The sequence below is a fragment of the Theropithecus gelada genome, chromosome 4 (genome assembly GCF_003255815.1).
Source record: "Theropithecus gelada isolate Dixy chromosome 4, Tgel_1.0, whole genome shotgun sequence".
NCBI lineage: Eukaryota > Metazoa > Chordata > Mammalia > Primates > Cercopithecidae > Theropithecus > Theropithecus gelada.
The window spans coordinates 121,468,781-121,475,437 of NC_037671.1; the positions used below are offsets into that span (position 1 = coordinate 121,468,781).

Below are 6,657 nucleotides of genomic sequence, written 5' to 3' on the forward strand. Positions count from 1 at the left end.
AAAAAAAAAAAAAAAAAAAGTGAAACTCATAGGGACGTCTCGAACACCAGTTGGGTGAGAACAGGCACCAAAAACCCCAGGAGATTAATAGTTATCCCTCGCCAGCACAAAGGACAGCATCTGCTGAAGGTTTATAATTTATGAATGCACAAACAACCAGGTGAATAAATAAGGGTGGGTGCCAGTTAAGTTGGTCTTGATGCTTCAGAGGATCTCCATACAAGGGTCATTAAACTGCTGAGCTTTGCAAGAATTTCCAACCACCGATAAAGACTCTCACCTTGACTCTCACCTTCACCACACTTTTGCTAGGGCCTTGAGCCCTCTTCTCTACCAGGCCTCAATCTGGGGCTTTTAGCAAGAATCCTGCTCAGTTTAGAGAGAACCCACCTTTGATATCTGGCCACCCTGGCCTGCCTTCAGCAAGAATTTCCCTGTCCCTGATGTCTTCCCTCAGAAATGCCCACCCCTCACCCTCACTCTGCTCGTTGGTTGTAAATCCCCAGCTGTCCTCACCGTGTTCAGAGTGGAGTCAGATCTCTCTCCTTCACTGCAACAGTCTTGAGTAAAATCTTCCTACTGTTTGAACAAAGGCCAGAATTTCAACATCGGCACCTCAAAGAAAGCCTATAGCTATTATGTACTTTAAAATTTCTAGGAATAGATGTGTAGACTCAGGGTGCCCTGGAGGATACCTCAGAACAGTCAGGCCATGACCACTGGCGCCAGCTGATGTCACAGGGGAAGTGGGAGAATGATGGGCAGAGTTTTGTTGATAAAAGGAAAAGTTCCAGAATAAAATGCAACAGTCCAGATTCTAACTGCCACTTAGCAACAGTGAAATTGTGGTACAATTTTATTTATAATTATAAATTTGTTCATCAAACATGTTTATCAATTGCCTAAAGTTTAGTAAAATCTGTCCAACATGTCAAAATTCTTAAATTATCACAAATTTTAAAACAAAGACATAAATTTTAGTAAGGTTTTATTGTATTTATAATTTTTATAAGCTAGATTACTTTTTAATATTGGGAAATATATTAGTTTGTAAAAAAAAATGATCAAAAAATGAACCATTTGCAGAAAATTCAGAGAAAACACAAGAAAAAATTTTTAAACATTTTACATATTTCAGCCTTTTTCTACTATTCACTGCTTCTAAAAATTGAGATTATACTTTCATAATCTGTTTTTGTGTCCAATTTATTATACATTCCCAACTCATAATGTTACTATTCTCCCACAGTGTCATGTATAACAGATGTACAACATGGACGTGAGTTCTCTAACTCCACTGGAGAACACCTGGATTATTTCCAACTTTGCATGCCGTAACTAAGAATGTGAAACGCATCCTTGCATATAAATCTTAGAGGTCTCTCATCATTTCCTTAGTCTCTCAGACAGGAAGCTGCTGACTCACGGCACAGGCACACATTGGCAGTTTTTCTCTAGAAGCATTGTATCAAGAATAGACCCACTTGTAACATGAATATTCAGCTCTCTTCAACAATATCAGGTAATTTTATTTGAAAATAAATTTGGTTTACTCATTTAGCAAGCACCTTTATGTCAGACATTGGAGTAGTCACTGAGCTATGAACAAGACAGATGAGGTCCCTGCCCTCCAGCAGTCAACAGTCTCTTGGACACAAGTGTAGGACTGAGAAGGTAAGAGTGTTGGGGAATTTTCAGCAGGGAAAGCCAACCTCGTTTAGGGCTCTAAGACAATCCCCTGAGGACAGGGTAAAGGGAAGGCCTGAAGACAGGCAGGTGTGGCCAGAGGAAGGCATGAGCAACATGGAGGAAATATTTTAAAGGTCTATAAGGTATCTTTTTTCAAATTATTAGGTGCTTAAAACATCTGCTCTATTAAGTAGTTTAATGTAACTTGCAACTGTATTTACAAATTTGCTCATCAAGTATAGAAATGGGAAAAAAAAAAAAAAACAACGCCACCTTCAGTATGTCTAGAACCTATTTTAGGGGAAGATGAAGAGATGAGATACTGCTGGAAGAGTTGGGGCCAGGTGAGTGAAAGGCCTAGCAAACCATGCTAAAATGTCTACGCTTCATCCGAAGGGAAATGATATGTCACTAAGGACTCAAGCAAGTGCGTTTCAGAAACACTGCTCTGCCTATGTTCCGGGGATGGGTGGAGGCAGGCAAGACTGGAGTCAGATGGTCCATCGTGAACCAGGTGCTATGGCTGTTCAGCATCCACTCTCCCTCCCTATTCTGGGAGAATCCCAAGGCTAGTGGGATGCAGGGCCACTTCCTATCACAGAAGAAAAAGAAGGGCAGAGAGACCCTCTTCTATCCCCCCACAGACACACTAAGAACATGAGATCTAAACTCAACCACATTCCCACATTCACTCATAAATACTCATTCAGGATTTACTGTGCTCCAAGGCCTGTGTTAGGAGCCGTGGATACAGCAATGAATAAGACAAGATTCCCAGCTAAGACCATGAACCCTGAGGAAGGAGGCAAGCAAAGACTCGGAGTCCTCTAAGAAGCAGAGAGTTTTGGGTGGGGGCTGTAACACACATATCAAAATATACCTAACTGTTAACTGTGTGCAGTCTACTCCAAAAGTCCCATGGCAGCCCCTCTAGTCCCACTGGCCCAGATTAGAGCACATTATCAGTTTTGTGCAGCCTCTTAAGTCAAAGACACATTCTAGCAGCAAAGAAGGCAGGAGTCACTTTGGGGAGGCAGCAAACTTTGTGTCAGGTGAAATCACCTGCCTGAGGCCACAAGCAGTAATTAACAAGGAGGCCAGGATTTGAATCCACCTGACTCCACAGCCCAGCTGCCTTTCACTAGGCCACAACCCTCACTTAGCACTGCTGTAGGTTAGTGATCTGGTCATTGCTGTGTGCTGCCAGTGGGGCAAAGGCCTCACCACAGAGCTACCCTGTGGGATGTGTCCTTACCCGAGATCTCTCCTTCCCACGTTATTCCCAGTCACTAGCCTATCGGTGGGTCCTAAGAGGAGGATGGGGAATTAAGGAGACTCTCTGGCTTCTCCCAGCAACCCAGAACTCTGGTGCCCCTGGCCTTTCCTACCCACACTGCGCTCTACAAAACCCCTTGGAGGCTCTTGCAGCATAAACAACTTATTCAGAAGACACTTATTTAGGCTCTTATTATCATCTACGGACGACTTTTCGAATCAGTTCTAACAATTAGCTCCTAAACCCACAATAGAGAAAAATACAGAAACTTTGGGCAGGAAAACTGACAGCAGTTAGAAGTGCTAACAGCTGACTCAATGAAATAGGACAGAAAACTTTAAAAACTGGAAAGATGCAAAAACCCCCACAGGAAATAGCTGTATATGCCTCAATAAACCTAACAACATTACTGTTCACATCACAACATAACAAATTATATTTTAAATGGTCACTTGAGATCACTGAGGAAAGTTTACATCACATTCAGCACATTCCATTTAAGAACACAGGAAATAATACACTTTAGGAAGATTCCCAACCTAAACGGGATATTTTGGTGCTTAATGGGCAAAAACCTAATCTAGCCAGAAAACTCCTCTGCTATTCAGAAAGTTAATATCCTTTGGTCATAATTAGCCATGGTTTTATTGTAAATGACTTTATAATAATTTGCACAAATCCAAATTAAATTAATTCTTTGGACTAAAGTCCTAATAGGAACACTATCAACACTGCCCACTTTTAAAGAACCTAGTGTGTAGATACATATGGATGTGCACAGATAGGTATTAACATATGGAAACACCGAACGATATAATTTACTCCATCTTACATTAAATATTCTATAATAAGAGCTGACTAAAATAGATTCCTCTTTATCATTTGTTTGTAAGGAAAACAGTACTCAGAAGCTGGCTTTTTTGGTTAAGGGAGGCCCTGATTTACTGTACAGCTGAAGACAAATCATTTAACCTCTTTGTACATCACTGATTTCCTCATTTGTAAAAATAAGATAATTATTTACTTCTCAGGGAGATTTAAAACTACTACTAAAAAATTCCTTAGAAATACCTTATCTTTGCATAAATAATTTAAACTTTAAACATGTTTTAAATCTGAAGATTTTCCAACAGAACACAAATTAAAATTATTTATACTCACTATAAAGCTCTATAAAACTGGTGGCATTTTCAAAGTAATAAATCAAAAGTCGCAATAAATTCCTGTGTGAATTCACATAGTGTATAACTGTAGTTTCCATGGAGTTAAGAGTTGCTTTTATGATTTCCATTAAGCAGACTCTCCTTCTTAGCATCAACCTTTTCTTAAAGGGGGTGGCAACTCTGCAGTGAAATAAATCTAACAATACAGGCATTTAAGCTTGCAACAAAGAAGTTACAAAGATCCTGTCCAACATGCTGAGTTACTAAGCTCTGACATCTCCCTCCGGACATTACAGCTGAATAAAGTCAGGTTATGGCAGGAACTTGATCAGTTCCATTCATTCACATTTTTTCCTCCATGCCTAAATAAAAAGCACACACCAGAAGAGGAAGAAGTCGGAGGTAGGGAAAGGAAGGGGTCTGAAGGACAAAAATGCAAATCTCAAGGAAGGATATGACAAATAGCCAGTTTTGCAGGGATCTAAGTTGTAAAAGACTTGAAACATACCATTTGGGAACCCTCTTTTCAAAAAAGCATACAAATTATAAACAGAAGATCTCTGAGGTCCCAGTGCCTAGGTAAGGGCCCATGCAAGTGACAGACCCAGAAACCTGAACTTCATTAGCTTTACAGTAAATCTGCCCCATAAATGGTATCCAGATTCAGGATCATGGATGGGGGAGAATCTCAGAATGCTAAAAACTATGTTACCCCAGATGTCACCTACTGTAGTTTTCTCAGTGGGCCACAGGTGGTCAGAGATTTCAGTATGTCTGGAAGATTAGGTGGTTAGAAACTAAGTAAAAAAACTGGAGGGTCAAGGTAGTCACAAAATGGGGTGTGTGTGGGTGTGTGCGTGCGTGTGAAGATGAGCGGTGAGGACCCTGACCCAGCAATGGTGTTGGTGCTTTTCAAGAATACAACTGGTAAGAAGGCTCAATTAGAGTTCCAAAACAAAAGGAATGGCAAAGTCAGGGGGAAAATCCACTAATGACGGAGCTGGGAGATGGCAGAAATGGGATGAAGAAGGTATCAGAACACAGACTGTGAAGGCTGTAGTGGTGACAGAGGGTGGCTCCTAACAGTAAAGTCCAAAGATGGGCAGGTCAAAGAGCCTATGTGAAGGGGAGGTCAGAGAAAGGTCAAAAACAAAAGCATGACACTAGACATGGGGGAACTTGGGAGTACAGCTGTGGATAAGATGCTCTCACATATTCAGGAGATGGAGGTTAGGACCCTGCTGCTCCAGATATGGTCCCCATTCTGGGCTTTTCCCTCTCCATACTTCTCCACTCAAGGACCCAGGCCATGAGAAACTCCACCCTCTCACTTCTTTACCTCCAGGTTCTCTCCACTACCACTTCGGGGTTTCCAGTCCCTGAACGACGACAAAAGCCTTTTGTCTGTCCACAGTCACCCTCATCCCCACCCCTGTATCTGCCAGACTGAATCTCTTTAACGCAAAGATCTGATCACATCACTTCCTTGCCCCACATGCTCTTTAGCTTCCTTCCTGCCATTCCCCATCCCTAACCAACATTTCTTGTCTCACAAATGCTCAACTCCTAGTTCCCAGAATATGTCAGACTGTCTGAAACCATCATGTCTTAAACATTTATGTTCTTACTGCCAGGAATAGGCTCTCAACTCTCGTTCACCTCCCAACTCCTGCTTACTCAAAACTCTGCTCAAATCCCACCTTTATGGAAATTTCCTGGACCCTCTGGGCAAATCACCCTCTAAGGTACCCTTTTCTTTCTGCATCGTAGGATCTGCTTGACGCTCAGTGTTGTCCCACGGGTCTGTAAACTCCTTGCTGGCAGGGAACTCTGTCTTTCAGTCGTTCCCCAAGGAGCTGGGCCCTGACTCAGGGATATGCGAGAAAAGTGAAAAGATCAGAGGATGCCTCTCTCTTCTAAGGACGACCATAAAAGCCGTGCAGCTATGAAGGATAACAGATCTACCCAGAAATGACACACAGGAGCCAAACGCACATCTTAAGGGAGGGAGTGGAGGTCACAGGTGACCTCAAGATGGGGCAGGCAAGGCGAGCAGCAGCGGGTCGCGAGGTCGGGGAGCACGGGACGACGCGGACCAGGGCCCGGCAGGAGGGTCCTGCGCAGGGGCAGGGATGACGACAGGCCCGGCAGCGGGGAAGCGAGGATCCCATGATGTCGCAGCCGCGGTGACTAGGGCAGAAGCACGGCCAGGACGGCATTCGGGACCGGGCAGAGGCCGAGAGGCTGACGCGCACAAGGGTCGGACGCGGGTAAAGGACGGTCACGCAGGCCGGAAGCGGCCCGGACGGCGCGCGGGTGCCCTCGGGCCCGGCCCTACCTAGAGATGCGCCAACACCAGCCGCAACGCGCCCGCTGCGCCCTAGGCCCAGCCGCCTCAGCCACCGCAACCGCCACAGCCGCCTCGTTCACTTCCGCTTCCGCTCAAGGCGCTTCCGCTCGGGACTTGGCCAGGTTCGCAGGGGCGGGGTCTGTGTGGCCGTTGCGAGAGTTAGGCGCGCAGGCGTCGTG

The 6,657-nt window shown here is 44.2% G+C and overlaps 1 protein-coding gene across 2 annotated transcripts in view; it reads right to left on the reverse strand.

Annotated features, from left to right (window-relative positions):
* The window catches only part of FAM120B (family with sequence similarity 120B), a 95,570-nt gene that overhangs the window by 77,702 nt on the left and 11,211 nt on the right, over positions 1-6,657 (reverse strand). The window contains exon 1 of one of the 2 annotated variants that reach the window (XM_025382634.1): positions 6,467-6,592. The exons of the other annotated variant lie outside the window; for it this stretch is intronic. The gene's annotated coding sequence lies outside the window, so the exon portion shown is untranslated. Of the gene's footprint in view, positions 1-6,466; positions 6,593-6,657 lie in introns of those variants that run through there. 2 annotated transcript variants of the gene reach the window in all.